This window comes from Elephas maximus, chromosome 3 (genome assembly GCF_024166365.1).
Source record: "Elephas maximus indicus isolate mEleMax1 chromosome 3, mEleMax1 primary haplotype, whole genome shotgun sequence".
Lineage (NCBI taxonomy): Eukaryota > Metazoa > Chordata > Mammalia > Proboscidea > Elephantidae > Elephas > Elephas maximus.
Genome location: NC_064821.1, coordinates 102835346 through 102852691, shown reverse-complemented (window position 1 = coordinate 102852691; position 17346 = coordinate 102835346). Strand labels below are relative to the sequence as shown.

The following is a 17346-nucleotide window of genomic DNA, read 5'->3' as shown; positions in this document are numbered from 1 at the left end:
CTGGATTATTTGTTCAGTATACAGATTGAATAAGTATGGTGAAAGGATACAACCCTTACCCACACCTTTCCTGACTTTAAACCACATCCCCTTGTTTTGTTCAAATGACTGCCTCTTGATCTATGTATGGGTTCCTCATGAGCACAATTAAGTGTTCTGGAATTCCCATTCTTCTCAATGTTATTCAAAATTTGTTATGAGTCACGCAATCGAATGCCTTTGCATAGACAATAAAACACAGATAAACATCTTTCCGGTGTTCTCTGCTTTCAGCCAGGATCCATCTGACATCAACAATGACATCCTTCGTTCCAGGTCATTTCCTGAATCCAGCTTGAATTTCTGGCAGTTCCCTGTCAATGTACTGCTGCAGCTGCTTTTGAATGATCTTCAGCAAAATTTTGCTTGTATGTGAAATTAATGATATTGTTAGATAATTTCCACATTCTGTTGGATGAACTTTCTTTGGAATGGACACAAATATGGATCTCTTCCAGTTGGTTGGTCAGGTAGCTCTCTTCCAAATTTCTCAGCATAGACTAATGAACACTTCCAGTGCTATATCCTTTTGCTGAAACATTTCAATTGGTATTTTTTTAATTCCTGGAGCCTTGTTTTTCGCCAACGCTTTTAGTACAGCTTGGACCTTGTTCTTCAGTACCATCAGTTCTTAAACATATGCTTATGCTGCCTCCTGAAATGGCTGAATGTTGACCGAATTCTTTTTGGCACAGTGACTCTGTGTATTCCCGTCTTCTTTTGATGCTTCCTGCCTTGTTCAATATTTTGTCCATAAAAAATCCTTCAATATTGCAACTCGAGGCTTGAATTTTTTCTTCAGTTCTTTCAGGTTGAAAAGTGTTCTTCCCTTTTTGTTTTCTAACTCCAGGTCTTGGCACATTTCATTATAATATTTTACTTTGTCTTCTCCAGCCACCCTTTGAACTTTTCTGTTCAGTTCTTTTACTTCATCATTTCTTCCCTTCACTTTAGCTACTCTACATTCAAGAGCAAGTTGCAGAGTCTCTTCTGACATGTATTTTGGTCTTTCCATTCTTTTCTTTTTAATGATCTCTTACTTTCTTCATGTATGATGTCCTTGATGTCATTCCACAACTTGTCTGGTCTTCGGTCATTAGTGTTCAATGCTTCGAATCTATTCTCGAGATGATCTCTAAATTCAGGTGGGATATACTCAGGGTTGTACTTTGGCTGTTGTGGACTTGTTCTAATTTTCTTCAGCTTCAACTTGAACTTGCATATGAGCAACTGATGGTTCCAAAGCAGCCTCTGGCCTTGTTCTGACTGATGAGACTGAGCTTTTCTATTGTCTCTTTCCACAGATGTAGTCAATTTGATTCCTATGTATTCCATCTGGTGAGGTCCACATGTATAGCTGCCGTTATGTTGTTGAGAAAAGGTATTTGCTATGAAGAAGTCATTGGTTTTGCAAAATTTTATCCTGCGATCCCCAGCATCCTTTCTATTAACAAGACCATATTTTCCAACTACCAATTCTTCTTCTTTGTTTCCAACTTTTGAATTCCAATTATCAGTCATTATCAATGCATCTTGATTGCATGCTTGATCCATTTCAGACTGCAGAGGTTGGCAAAAATCTTTAATTTCTTCATTTTTGGCTTAGTGATTGGTGCATAAATTTGAATAATAGTTGTATTAACTGGTCTTCCTTGTAGGCACATGGATTTTATCCTATCACTGACAGCGTTGTACTTCAGGATAGATCTTGAAATGTGCTTTTTGCTGAAGAATGCCATGCCATTCCACTTTAGTTTGTCATTCCCAGCATGGTAGACCATGTGATTATCTGATTCAAAATGGCAAATACCAGTCCATTTCAGCTCAGTAATGCCTAGGATATCAATGTTTATGTGTTCCGTTTCGGTTTTGATGATTTCCAATTTTCCTAGGTTCATACTTCGTACATTCCATGTTCTGATTATTAATGGATGTTTGTGGCTATTTCTTCTTTTGAGTCGTGCCACATCATCATATGACGGTCCCGAAAGCTGGACTCTATCTACATCATTAAGGTCAATATTAAGGTTGACTCCATCCACATCATTAAGGCCACATTCCCTAAGGGTGGTTACCCCAATAAAAAGTCATGTTCCTTGCTTGATTCCCAAATTTGAGTCAATTTTCAGTTCTGAAACCCATTCACTCAAGACGTGGCCAGGCCCCTAGAATGAAGGACCCTGAAACATTGAAACAGTATTTACTGTAACGATTTTCCTGTAAGCCATTTTCTTAGCTGACTATATGCCCTTTGTTAATACTCAGATGTTTCACAGTGTCAGAGAGGATCTTGTTATCCAAAGAGTCAAGTGTTATTGTGGCCTCTCTGTAAGAAAAGAGGCTTATAGGGGTCACATGATAAGCAGAGTACTGGATAATATCCAGCTTGCAATGGGTCCACAGGCCCGACCAGTGGTCATTTACACAGTCCCTGAGTGCATAATTGGAATTATATATTGAGTAGATGGAGCAGTCTCTACATTGCATCCTTGACCTTGAGTTATAATGGTGGAGAAGGCCAAGTAGAAGCCTCTGAATCTATATCCACCCACCAAACCAAGGTAGTAAATCAAAACCAGCATTGTATCTGTGGGGATATAGGGGTTGGTGGAGATTAACGCCACACTCAAGGAACTAAAGGACGCAGGAGTGGTGGTCCCCATTATATTTCCATTTAATTTGCCAGTCTCCCCCTTCAGAAACCGGATGGATCCAGGAGAAGGACTGTAGACTATCACAGACTTTAACCAGGTAATATCCCCATCACAGCTGTTGTACTAGCTCTGTCATCATTTCACCCCCCAAAAAATCTGTACCACCTGGATATCCCAAAGAACATCACACTGATTTATTACTTTGGTGACATTGTGCTAATCGGACAGGATGAGCAAGGGTTAGCTAGGACAGTAGAAACCTTGGTAAGACACATGTGTTCTAGAGGGTGAGAGATAAGTCCTATGAAGATTCAGGGACCTGCCATCTCAGAGAAGTTTTTAGATGTTCAGTGGTCAGTGGTCTTCCAGGATATTCCTTTCAAGGTAAAAGACAAATTACGGATGAGGAAAATAAAAGAAAAAATCACTTATAAGCCTTCTAAAAAAGATACCTAAAATTGATCATAATGTGTATGTACTCCAAGATGAATTTTTAGTATGCATAGAATATAAATGTAAAGTAAACTAAAATGGGACCGTAGTACTTATTACTATCTGATAGTCTTGTCTATTTATTTTACTTCATTGTCTATCTTCCTTCAATGTAATATAAGGTCCGTGGAATTTGGGTCTTAGTCTTGTTCACTGCTGAATCCACGGCACCTAGAATGCAGTTGATGCTCAGTGAGTGCCTTTCTGGTGGGATGAATGAAGCATACTATACATGTTGTTTTTAGCCAGTTATTTTCAGGCATTTGAGGTAAAATATGTCACTCCAGAAGTCATCTGAAAGTAGATCGTTTCCACATTCCAAAGATTCTACTTCTATCAGAGCAGCTTCAGAACCAAGAAGCCTTAATCTTCTGGCAGCCCTCGAGTCTCTTTCTTTTTGGCCAGTACTGTCTTAGCATCTACAGCGGGCACAGGCTTTCCTGGATCTTTCTGTAGACAACACAGGTTTCAAGGCCGTAACTCGTGCCGAAGCAAGCAGTCCAGCCCCAGGGCCACGTCCTTTCTCCGACCACGAGGGGGAGCCAGAGCGCCACAGTCCGCTCAGGGCCCGAGGCCCACTGCGAGGACAACTCTGGGCGGGTGTTTTGCCTGCCCGGTGTGGGCGGAGCAAAGGGTAGCCAGGCGCCAGGAGAGGGCAGGAAGTGAGGAGGCGGGGCTTCTGGGGTGGTGCGTACGCCTGCGCACAGGTCTGCACGGAGCCGTCGCTTTCGCCGCCGTTAGGGTCTGTGCTCAAGTTGAGGCTTTTGCTGTCTTTTTCCGAGTTGGGTCGGGCCAGAATGCGGGAGTGGGGGTGGAAAGAACTTAGAGGGAAGCTAGGGTGAGGAACGGGGACCCTTGGAGACCGGGCGGGGTGGGGCGGGTGACGAGGGCGCGAGGAGGAGGCAAGGGGCTTTCCCGGGCCGGTGTGGGGACAGCGGGGCGTGTTGAGTCCGGGGAGAGGGGTTAGTAGGAAGAAGTGTGTAATCATAAAGCCGTAGTCGTACCTCCTCGTTCCCCTCTCGGACTGGTTTGCGGGAAGCTCAGTTCCCTGGCGGGACGGGCATTGCAGATTGGCAAAGTTTCTGTTCTGTTATCCTCCAGCAAGAAAGCCCTCCCTTTCAGCTCCCCCCCCCGCCTGTTTGAGCCTTTTCTCTTCCTCTTTAATGGCTTTCTAAAAAGAATAGGTTTTTTTTTTTTTAGTTAACGAAGCATTGTGTCCCTCATTGTCACATCTTCACCTGTGGAAAACCCCTTCTAGCAGTTTAAGTCATCTGAATCAGTCTCTCTTACGTCCTTTCTGTGAAGGTCGTGAAAATAAAAATTTTCCTGCCTGAACTAGGCAGTGAAAAGTGGAAAAACATTTCTGTCGAATTTTAATAATTTCTTTTTAAACTTGTTTACAAAAACCACTTTTTTATAACTAAATATGCAAAACGGAGCAACCATTCTATTGTGGCTTGCAGTCCTCAACAAGAAATTTTAGTCCAGGGAGGTGAAAACACCGGATTTGGAATGTTGGGGTTGATCAACTATAGGAGCTCCAACCAGTGCCGGGTAACCCTCACGAAAAGGATTTAGGTTCACATCCGTCATTCTCAGTCGTGGTGAAGGGGTACGATCTGACATTTGGAAGCTTAAGAACCCAGTCTGCTGCCTTCTAATTTATTTTTTTTAAAGCTTTGCGTCATGTGTGTATTTTGTTCGAATGATTATTTTAAAGTGCGTGTCCTATTTTTGCCAACCTGACAGCTGTTTCCATAGAAACTAGAGAAGAGAGTCATTTTCAGCAGAGTTGTTAAAATTGTCTTCCAGGCTTCAGCTGTTAGTGCCAGTGAGTGCTGCACTTGCTCGTTTCTGAGATGCTACTTAAAGGATTAAGGATCCGAAATGTTCTTAGAGGCTAACAATCCAAATTGTTAATTTTTCTCACATCATTAATTTAGTAATCCTAGAAGTCTGCCAGCTATGTTTGTTGACCTACCAAAGTTCTTTGAAGAGAATGTCAGCCCTAATTGTTTTTCTTATGCTCTGTGTAGTCTGATGATTAGCTCTTTGAAAATGTGTAAGTAGATTTCTTTCCCCTTTCTTTACTCTTTCTTAAGGATAAACCAGGGATTACAAGGTGGTTGGAACCCACCAGCCGCTCCCGGGGGAAAGATGCAGCATTCGGCTTCCGTAAAGATTACAGCCATGGAAACCCCATGGGCCAGTCCTACTGTGACCTCTAGGGTTGCTATGAGTTGGAATCCACTGGACAGTAATGGGTTTGAGTGCTTTTCTAAACTGACACTTGATTGTTGGTGATATAAATGATAATGTTTTTACTTATCCACGCATAGTGTTTGGGGCTTTTGCTTATACCTCCTGTGCCAGAATACCTTTTTATTTTTCCCTGCAAGTCATGAGAGATGGATGGGAGCTTACTTGGCATATGGTGCGGGTAGATGTTCATAGGCATAGAGATGAGAGCTTTTCTTTTCTGAGGGGTGTGAGTAAATCGGTGGTCTGGAGTTTGGGAATGAGTGACGGGGTTGGGGGAGGTGGTGCCTGGAGAAGTAGTGATAGGCAGCATCATGAAGAGTCTGGTTTCTACATCAAGGAGTTTATTGAAAATCAGTAGAAATTACACACAAAAATAGTTACCTTTTTTGGTTTTGGAACTTACAAAAGTAACTACAAAAAGTAATGTATCCTGTAAAAATCGAAACAGCACAGAAATATGTAGGATGGAAATAATAAATCCCTCATGACCAGTATCTTGCCACCCAGAATAACCACTTTGAATAGTTTGGTGTGTCTTCCTTTAGAATCTGTTAATTTTAAAAAATATTATAGTGCTTTATCATTACTCTTTTTGTGAATTGAGCAAAGATTGTTGTCTGTTTTGTTCTCTGTGATAACCCTAGCATCCAGAATGATGTCTGGCACATAACAACCACAACAACAAAAACCTGTTGTCAAGTCGATTCTGATTCGTAGTGACCCTATAAGACAGAGTAGAGCTGCCCCAGAGGGTTTCCAAGGAGCAGCTGGTGGATTTGAACTGCTGACCTTTTGGTTAGCAGCTGAGCCCATAACCACTGTGCCACCAGGGCTCCTTGGCACAGAGCAGGCACTCACTAAATAATGAACGAGTATCATGTAATTCAGAGGTCAAAAACTGAATAAGTTCTGTGGATGTTTGGTCAAGGTGGTAAAAAAAAAATTTTTTTTAATTGTTTGCCAATATTTTTAAATTGGTAAATTTCACATAAAATCTGAATTTCTGGCTTCCCTTGAAAATTTTGAAACATTTGGCAATGCTAAGTCAAATTCCGTTAGATTTGTTGCTGAGAAGTAGCACCCCCTTTAGATGGGCCTGGGTCTGTGTTTACATCTGAATGGCTTTACTGTCCTAGACACCTGCCTGGACGCCACAGACCTTTGCTGTCCAGTGTGTTAGCTACTAGTCACATATGTTCATTGAACTAACAGAAATTAGCAAATTAAGAATTCTGTTCCTCAGTTGTGCCAGTCATGTTTCAAGTGCTCACTAGCTCCACGGAGGGGCTACCGTGTTGGGCAGCGCAGATACAGAATATTTCCATCATGCAGAAAGTTCTTTTATATAGTGCTGCTTTAGACATTTGACTTGGTCACACACTCGCCAACCCCCCATACAAAGTTTGAACAAGCAGCACTAACTTTTTTTTAAAATAATTTTTATTGTGCTTTAAGTGGAAGTTTACAAATCAAGTCAGTCTCTCACACAAAAACCCATATACACCTTGCTACGCACTCCCAATTACTCTCCGCTTAATGAGTCAGCCTGCTCTCTCCCTCCACTCTCTCTTTTCGTGTCTTTTTTGCCAGCTTCTAACCCCCTCCACCCTCTCATCTCCCCTCCAGGCAGGAGATGCCAACATAGTCTCAAGTGTCTACCTGATCCAAGAAGCTTACTCCTCACCAGCATCCCTCTCCAACCCATTGTCCAGTCCAATCCATGTCTGAAGAGTTGGCTTCAGGAGTGGTTTCTGTCCTGGGCCAACAGAAGGTCTGGGGGCCATGACCACCGGGGTCCTTCCAGTCTCAGACCATTAAGTCTGGTTTTATGAGAATTTGGGGTCTGCATCCCACTGCTCTCCTGCTCCCTCAGGGGTTCTCTGTTGTGTTCCCTGTCAGGGCAGTCATCAGTTGTAACCGGGCACCGTCTAGTTCTTCTGGTCGCAGGATGATGTAGTCGCTGGTTCACGTGTCCCTTTCTGTCTCTTGGGCTTGTAATCACCTTGTGTCCTTGGTGTTCGTCATTCACCTTTGATCCAGGTGGGTTGAGACCAATTGATGCATCTTAAATGGCTTCTTGCTAGCGTTTAAGACCCCAGACACCACTCTTCAAAGTGGGATGCAGAATGTTTTCTTAATAGATTTTATTATGCCAATTGACTTAGATGTCCCCTGAAACCATGGTCCCCAGACCCCTGCCCCTGCTATGCTGGCCTTCGAAGCATTCAGTTTATTCAGGAAACGTCTTTGCTTTTGGTTTAGTCCAGTTGTGCTGACCTCTCCGGTACTGTGTGCTGTCTTTCTCTTCACCTAAAGTAGTTCTTATCTACTGTCTAATTAGTGAATACCCCTCTCCCACCCTGCCTCCCTCCCCCTTCTCGTAACCACAAAAGAATGTTTTCTTCTCAGTTTAAACTGTTTCTCAGTTTCTTATAATAGTGGTCTTATTCAATATTTGTCCTTTTGCAACTGACTAATTTCACTCAGCATAATGCTTTCCAGGTTCTCCATGTTATGACATGTTTCACAGATTCCTCACTGTTCATTATCGATGCGTAGTATTCATTGTGTGAATATACCATAATTTATTTATCCATTCATCCGTTGATGAGCACCTTGGTTGCTTCCATGTTTTTGCTATTGTAAACAGAGTAGCACTAACTTTTAGAAATCAGTTACGTTTGTCAGGATACAGATCCACTTCATATTTTAAATGGCTGCATAGTATTTAGCAGTGTAGTACTATGTGAATTGTGGGGGTAAGATTCCATTTCTGCTTTGCATTTTAGAAAGATTGCTATATCTTTAGTGTGGAATAGGAGTGGTGGTGAGATAAGGCAGAGAGATTAGTTAAGAGGGTGTGCAGTAATTCACAGGACAAAATGGTGGCCCTGAACTAAAGCCAAAGATCCCAGAAAGGAGGTAGAATTGAAATGATAATTTTTTTACTTTTATTCCCCAGGTTTATACCAAACATCCTTTTGTCTTTATTCACATTTGCCTAGAGGTACTTTTTGATTGTTCATATCTCATTTACCTACAGTCTACCTTCACCTTTGTCATGTTTATGTAGCAAGGGCTTTGGAGAACCTTTGTCTCTCTTTTTCACACATCCATTAGTCACAAGAGATTCCCAGGGATTGATGTTCTCATTTAAAACTACCGGATATTTTTAATAAATCAAAAAAACCAAAAAACAAAACCATGGCCTTCGAGTCAATTCCTACTCCTAGGACCCCCTTAGGACAGAGTAGAACTACCCCATAGGGTTTCCAAGGAGCGTCTGGTGGATTTGAACTCCGATCTTTCAGTTAACAGTCGTAGTGCTTAACCACTGTGCAACCAGGGCTCCTTTCAATAAATTAACTCATTGCTGTGATGTCGATTCTGACTCATAGCGACCCTATAGGACAGAGTAGAACTGCCCCATAGAGTTTCCAAGGACCGCCTGGTGGATTCGAACTGCTGACTTTTTGGTTAGAAGCCGTAGCACTTAACTGTTAGGCTACCAGGGTTTCCTTGGAATAAATAGTACCCAGCAATTTAGGACACAAGCAATATAGACATACCTCTCCTGTGCAAAGCTTTCTAAAATAATTTTTTAAAAATATTATTGTAGACGAAGGTTTACAGAACACATTACCTTCTCATTAAACAATTTTTACATATACTGTTTTGTGACATTGGTTAATAACCCCATGACATGTCAGCACTTCCCCTTCTCTACCTTGGGTTCCCTATTATTAGCTTTCCTGTCCCCTCCTGCCTTCTAGTCCTTGCCCCTGGGCTGGTGTACCCCATTAGTCTCATTTTATTTTATGCACTTGTCTCATCTTTGGCTGAAGGGTGACCCTCAGGAGTGTTTTTATTACTGAGCTAGAAAGGTGCCCGAGGGCCATACTCTTGGGGTTTCTCCAGTCTCTCAGGCCAGTAAGTCTGGTCTTTTTTTGTGAGTTAGAATTTTCTTCTACATTTTTCTCTAGCTCTTCCTGGGACCCTCTGTTGTGATTCCCATCAAAGCTGTCAGTGGTAGCTGGGCACCGTGTAGTTGTACTGGCCTCAGTCTAGTAGAGTCCGTGGTAGTTGTGGTCCTTTCGGCCTTTGGACTAATCTTTTCCTTGTGTCTTTGGTTTTCTTCATTCTCCTTTGCTCAAATTGAATTAGATGTTCCTCCAGACCCTGGTCCCCATAGCCTCAGCCCAGTAACTTGGCCCCTCAGGCAGTTTGGATGTGTCTGTGGAGCTTCCATGTCCTTGCCTTGGACAAGTTGTGCTGGCTTCCCCAGTATTGTGTACTGTCTTACTGTTCACCAAAGTACCACTTGACCTATTGTCTGTTTAGGGTTTTTCCCTCGCATCCCTTGTAAACATCAAAGATTGTTTCTTTTTGTATATAAACCTTTTCAAGAGTTTTTATGGTGGTGGTCTCATATAATATTTGTCCTTTTTTGATTGACTTATTTCACTCAGCATAATGCTCTCCAGATTCTTCCATGTTGTGAGGTGCTTTACAGATACATCATTGTTCTTTATCGTTGCGTAGTATTCCATTGTGTGTAGTACCATAGTTTATCCATTCATCTGTTGATGGGCACATAGGTGGTTTCCATCTTTTTGCTATTGTGAACAACGCTGCAATGAACATGGGTGTGCGTATTCCTGTTCGTGTGACAGCTCTTATTTCTCTAGGCTGTATTACTAGGAGTGGGATTGCTGGATTATATGGTATTTCTGTTTTTCTGAGGAAGCACTGTATCATTTTCCAAAATGGTTGTACCGTTTTGCATTTCCACCAGCAGTGCATAAGAGTTCCAATCTCCCCACAGCCTCTCCAACATTTGTTGTTTCCTGTTTTTTTGATTCCTGCCAGTAATGTTAGGGTAAGATGGTATCTTATTGTGGTTTCGATTTGCATTTCTCTAATGGCTAGTGATCAGGAGCATTTCCTCGTGTGTCTGTTAGCCGCTTGAATGTCTTCTTCGGTGAAGTGTCTGTTCATTTCCTTTGCCCATTTTTTAATTGGATTTTTTGTCTTTGAGTTGAATTTTCCTGTAGATTTTAGAGATTAGACCTTTGTCGGATTTGTCATAGCCAAAAAAATTTTTCCAGTCTGGAGGTTCTCTTTTTATCCTTTTGGTGAAGTCTTCTGATGAACATAAGTGTTTAATTTTTAGAAGTTTCCAGTTACCTAGCTTATCTTATGGAGTTTGTGTGTTGTTAGTTTTGGTTTGTATCCTGTTAATGCCATGTATTAGGGCCTCTAACATTGATCATATTTTTTTCTATGATTCTTATAGTTTTTGGTTTTATATTTAGGTTTTTGATCCATTTTGAATTAGTTTTGTGTATGGTGTGACGTGATAGATTTAATGTGGGCTGAGATCTTTTGGATGCTAATGTCACTGTAGAGATAATCCAGTTCTCTGAAATCGATTCAGTATTGGGAGTTGGGAAATTTGACTTTGCAAAGTAAAAAAGGAACTCTCAACTAGTCCCAATAAACAACATGTATAATATTAAAATGTTATCAACTTGTATATGAAACGAATGTGTAACTGTTGTTTTATACCATGTAATCTCTTGTTAGGTGCCGTGGAATCCTCCCTGTGTATAATGAAGTGTTGCCTGGTCCTGTACCATTCTTACAGTCATTGCTGTTTGAGCCCGTTGTTTCAGTCACTGTGTCAGTCCATCTTGTCGAGGGTCTTCTTCTCTTTTGCTGACCCTCTACTTTAACCAAGCATCATGTCCTTCTCTAGGGATTGGTCCCTTCTGATAACGTATCCAGAGTAAGACAAAGTCTCACCATCCTCACTTCTAAGGAGCATTCTGGCGGTCCTTCTTCCAAGACAGATGTGTTCATTCTTCTGGCAGTCCATGGTATATTTAGTACTCTTTTGTGAACGCCATAGTTCAGAGGCATCAATTCTTCTTCAGTTTTCCTTATTCATTGTCCAGCTCTCACATTGATATGAGGCGATTGAAAATACCATGGCTTGGGTCAGGTGCTCTTTCGTCCTCAAAGTGACAGCTTTTTTTTTGTTTGTTTTAACACTTTAAAGAGGTCTTTTGCAGCAGATTTGCCCAGTGCAGTGTATTGTTTGATTTCTTGACTGCTGCTTCTGTAGGTGTTGATTGTGGATCCAAGTAAAATCAAATGTAATCTCATAGAGATCATTTATTTGCAAGATACAAAAACATTGAAAAGGTGGAATTATTTTAAGGATAAACAGAAAGCTTCAGAATCTGAATTAGATGTAGGAAGTACAGGTCTCTTGGGAACAGGGGAGTTTTATTCTCTTCTGTCTCTTTCTTTCTGGCAGCTTGGTCATTTTACCTTCCTTTGACATATATGTTTCATAGCCCTTTTTTGTAGATTTACTTCTTTTACAAAGCTTTTAATTTGTAGGTCTTGCTTGTGTATTGCTTTGTGCTGCTGTAGCACTCACTTGTACATGTTCTTATATTCCTGTGCCTGATGCTGTCTTACCAAAAATCTTTTCAGTGTTAGATATCTAGTCTTAACTCTGTTCAGTGGCAGAGGTTGCTAAGGGTAAGCATGGCAGTCTAGGCTCATCCCCTAAGTTGAGGATGCAAGATGCACTTATAAAAAGGTATGGTTGGACGAGAATTTAGAGCTTTACTACAGTAAATCATAAGACTTGAAGTAAAGAAAAGATAGGGTTTGTGTTGTTTTTGTAGTTTGACTTCTTAGTGACAGATTTATATATATTTAAACCTTATGTACTTCCCCATTTGAAACAATTTTTTTTTCCTAATTTTTTGTCTTTCTACATCTGCCCAAATGGCATAAGAAAAATAAATAATTGCCTTACTGAGTGATCGTACCCCTCATGAATTTTCATTTTTTAAATTTCATACAGTACGTAGCACTTAATGTGGAACTGTATTTTGTTATCCCCTGATATTTTTACTTGTGTTTATTTTACTCCTCAACTCTGTGAGGGGAGGGATTGTATTTTTTGCTGCATCAGTAGCTCCCACACCACTTAACCTATGAAGAACCTTACTAGCTACTCAGATAATTTTTTTTTTTTAATTTTTATTGTGCTTTAAGTGAAAGTTTACAAATCAAGTCAGTCTGTCACATACAAGCTTATATACACCTTACTTCATACTCCCATTTACTCTCCCCCTAATGAGTCAGCCCGCTCCCTCCTTCCAGTCTCTCCTTTGGTGACCGTTTTGCCAGTTTCTAACCCTCTCTACCCTCCCGTCTCCCCTCCAGACAGGAGATACCAACATAGTCTCAAATGTCCACCTGATACAAGTAGCTCACTCTTCATCAGCATCTCTCTCCAACCCATTGTCCAGTCCCTTCCATGTCTGATGAGTTGTCTTCAGGAATGGTTTCTGTCCTGGGTCAACAGAAGGTTTGGGGACCATGACCACTGGGATTCTTCTAGTCCAAGTCAGACGTTTTAAGTCTGGTCTTTTTATGAGAATTTGGGGTCTGCATCCCACTGTTCTTCTGCTCCCTCAGGGGTTCTCTGTTGTGCTCCCTGTCAGGGCAGTCATCGGTCGTAGCCGGGCACCATCTAGTTCTTCTGGTCTCAGGATGATGTAAGTCTCTGGTTCATGTGGCCCTTTCTGTCTGTTGGGCTTATAGTTATCGTGTGACCTTGGCATTCTTCATTCTCCTTTAATCGAGGTGGGTTGAGACCAATTGATGCATCTTAGATGGCCGCTTGTTAGCATTTAAGACCCCAGACGCCACACTTCAAAGTGGGATGCAGAATGGTTTCATAATAGAATTTATTTTGCCAATTGACTTGGAAGTCCCTTTAAGCCATAGTCCCCAAACCCCTGCCCTTGCTCCACTGACCTTCGAAGCATTCAGTTTATCCCGGAAACTTCTTTGCTTTTGGTCCAGTCCAGTTGAGCTGACCTTCCGTGTATTGAGTATTGTCCTTCCCTTCACCTAAAGTCGTTCTTATCTAGTAAGTAATCGGTAAATAACCCTCTCCCACCCTCCCTTCCTCCCCCCTCGTAACCACAAAAGAATGTGTTCTTCTCAGTTTATACTATTTCTTAATATCTGATAATAGTGGTGTTATACAATATTTGTCCTTTTGCCTCTGACTAATTTCACTCAGCATAATGCCTTCCGGTTCCTCTCTATTATGAAATGTTTCACAGATTCGTCACTGTTCTTTATCGATGCGTAGTATTCCATTGTGTGAATATCCCATAATTTATTTAACCATTCATCGTTGATGGACACCTTGGTTGCTTCCAGCTTTTTGCTATTGTAAACACTGCTGCAGTAAACATGGGTGTGCATATATCTGTTTGTGTAAAGGCTCTTATTTCTCTAGGGTATATTCCGAGGAGTGGGATTTCTGGGTTGTATGGTAGTTCTATTTCTAACTTTTAAGAAAACCCCGGATAGATTTCCAAAGTGGTTGTACCATTTTACATTCCCACCAGCAGTGTATAAGAGTTCCAATCTCTCCGCAGCCTCTCCAACATTTATTATTTTGTGTTTTTTGGATTAATGCCAGCCTTGTTGGAGGGAGATGGAATCTCATCGTAGTTTTAATTTGCATTTCTCTAATGGCTAATGATCGAGAGCATTTTCTCATGTATCTGTTAGCTGCCTGAATATCTTCTTTAGTGAAGTGCGTGTTCAAATCCTTTGCCCACTTTTGGACTGGGTTGTCTGTCTTTTTGTGGTTGAGTTTTAACAGAAGCATATAGATTTTAGAGATCAGGCGCTGATCGGAGATGTCATAGCTGAAAATTCTTTCCCAATCTGTAGGTGGTCTTTTTACTCTTTTGGTGAAGTCTTTAGATGAGCATAGGTGTTTGATTTTTAGGAGGTCCCAGTTATCTGGTTTCTTTTCGTCATTTTTAGTAATGTTCTGTATTCTGTTTATGCCTTGTATTAAGGCTCCTAACATTGTCCCTATTTTTTCTTCCATGATCTGTATCGTTTTAGTCTTTATGTTTAGGTGTTTGATCCACTTGGAGTTAGTTTTTGTGCATGGTGTGAGGTATGGGTCCTGTTTCATTTTTTTGCAAATGGATATCCAGTTTTGCCAGCACCATTTGTTAAAAAGACTATCTTTTCCCCAATTAACTGACGCTGGGCCTTTGTCAAATATCAGCTGCTCATATGTGGATGGATTTATGTCTGGGTTCTTAATTCTGTTCCATTGGCCTATGTGCCTGTTGTTGTACCAGTACCAGGCTGTTTTGACTACTATGGCTGTATAATAGATTCTAAAATCAGGTAGAGTGAGGCCTCTCACTTTCTTCTTTTTCAGTAATGCTTTACTTATTCGAGGCTTCTTTCCCTTCCATATGAAGTTGGTGATTTGTTTCTCTATCACATTAAAAAATGTCTTTGGAGTCTGGATCGGAAGTGCATTGTATGTATAGATGGCTTTTGGTAGAATAGACATTTTTACTATGTTAAGTCTTCCTATCCATGAGCAAGGTATGTTTTTCCGCTTAAGTAGGTCCCTTTTAGTTTCTTGCACTAGTACTTTGTAGTTTTCTTTGTGTAGGTCTTTTACATCTTTGGTAAGATTTATTCCTAAGTATTTTATCTTCTTGGGGGCTACTGTGACTGGTATTGATTTGGTGATTTCCTCTTCGATGTTCTTTTTGTTGATGTAGAGGAATCCAAGTGATTTTTGTATGTTTATCTTATAACTTGAGACTCTGCCGAACTCTTCTATTAGTTTCAGTTGTTTTCTGGAGGATTCCTGAGGGTTTTCTGTGTATAAGATCATGTCATCTGCAAATAGAGATCATTTTACTTCTTCCTTGCCAATCCGGATGCCCTTTATTTCTTTGTCTAGCCTAATTGCTCTGGCTAGGACCTCTAGCACAATGTTGAATAAGAGCGGTGATAAAGGGCATCCTTGTCTAGTTCCTGTTCTCAAGGGAAATGCTTTCAGGCTTTCTCCATTTAGAGTGATGTTGGCTGTTGGCTTTGTATAGATGCCCTTTATTATGTTGAGGAATTTTCCTTCAATTCCTATTTTGCTGAGAGTTTTTATCATGAATGGGTGTTGGACTTTGTCAAATGCCTTTTCTGCATCAATTGATAAGATCATGTGGTTTTTGTCTTTTGTTTTATTTATATGGTAGATTACATCAATGGTTTTTCTAATATTAAACCAGCCTTGCATACCTGGTATAAATCCCACTTGGTCGTGGTGGGTTATTTTTTTGATATCTTGCTGTATTCTATTTGCTAGAATTTTGTTGAGGATTTTTGCATCTATATGTTCATGAGGGATATAGGTCTGTAATTTTCTTTTTTTGTGGTGTCCTTACCTGGTTTTGGTATCAGGGATATGGTGGCTTCATAGAATGAGTTAGGTATATTCCATTATTTTCTGTGCTTTGAAATACCTTTAGTAGTAGTGGTGTTAACTCTTTTCTGAAAGTTTGGTAGAACTCTGCAGTGAAGCTGTCCGGGCCAGGGTTTTTTTTTGTTGGGAGTGTTTTGATTACCTTTTCAATCTCTTTTTTTGTTATGGGCCTATTTAGTTATTCTACTTCTGATTGTGTTAGTTTAGGTAGGTGGTGTTTTTCGAGGAATTCATCCATTTCTTCTAGGTTTGCAAATTTGTTAGAGTAGAATTTTTCGTAATAATCTGATATGATTCTTTTAATTTCAGTTTGGTCTGTTGTGATGTGGCCCATCTCGTTTCTTATTCGGGTTATTTGTTTCCTTTCCTGCATTTCTTTAGTCAGTCTGGCCAATGGTTTATCAATTTTGTTAATTTTTTCAAAGAACCAGCTTTTGGCTTTGTTAATTCTTTCAATTGTTTTTCTGTTCTCTAATTCATGTAGTTCAGCTCTAATTTTTATTATTTGTTTTCTTCTGGTGCCTGATGGGTTCTTTTGTTGCTCGCTTTCTATTTGTTTAAGATTTTGGCTCTTTCTTCTTTATGTATGTGTGCATTTATCGTATCAATTGACCTCTGAGCACTGCTTTTGCTGTGTCCCAGAGGTTTTGATAGGAAGTATTTTCATTCTCGTTGCATTCTATGAATTTCTTTATTCCCTCCTTAATGTCTTCTATAACCCAGTCTTTTTTGAGCAGGGTATTATTCAGTTTCCAAGTATTTGATTTCTTTTCCCTGATTTTTCTGTTATTGATTTCCACTTTTATGGCCTTGTGGTCTGAGAAGATGCTTTGTAATATTTTGATGTTTTGGATTCTGCAAAAGTTTGTTTTATGACCTAATATGTGATCTATTCTAGAGAATGTTCCGTGTGCACTAGAAAAAAAAAGTATACTTTGCAGCAGTTGGGTGGAGTGTTCTGTATAAGTCTATGAGGTCAAGTTGGTTGATTGTAGCAATTAGGTCTTCCATGTCTCTATTGAGCTTCTTACTGGAAGTCCTGTCCTTCTCCGAAAGTGGTGTGCTGAACTCTCCTACTATAATTGTGGAGGTGTCTATCTCACTTTTCAGTTCTGTTAAAGTTTGTTTTATGTGTCTTGCAGCCCTGTCATTGGGTGCATAAATATTTAATATGGTTATATCTTCCTGGTGAATTGTCCCTTTAATCATTATGTAGTGTCCTTCTTTATCCTTTGTGGTGGATTTAACTTTAAAGTCTATTTTGTCAGAAATTAATATTGCTACTCCTGCTCTTTTTTGCTTATTGTTTGCTTGATACATTTTTTTACATCCTTTGAGTTTTCGTTTGTTTGTGTCTCTAAGTCTAAGGTGTGCCTCTTGTAGGCAGCATATAGACGGATCGTGTTTCTTTATCCAGTCTGAGACTCTCTGTCTCTTTATTGGTGCATTTAGTCCATTTACATTCAGCGTAATTATAGATAAGTACGTGTTTAGTGCTGTCATTTTGATGCCTTTATGTGTGTGCTGTTGACAATTTCATTTTTCCACTTA

General features: G+C 40.3%; 1 protein-coding gene across 6 annotated transcripts in view; it reads left to right on the top strand.

Moving 5' to 3' along the window:
* The first annotated feature begins 3840 nt into the window (after window positions 1-3840).
* OMA1 (OMA1 zinc metallopeptidase) overlaps window positions 3841-17346 on the top strand; it is a 102939-nt gene continuing 89433 nt past the window's right edge. For 2 of the 6 annotated variants that reach the window (XM_049879391.1, XM_049879392.1), the window contains exon 1: window positions 3892-3939. The gene's annotated coding sequence lies outside the window, so the exon portion shown is untranslated. The other 4 variants (XM_049879386.1, XM_049879389.1, XM_049879385.1 and 1 more) reach the window with 4 other exon arrangements.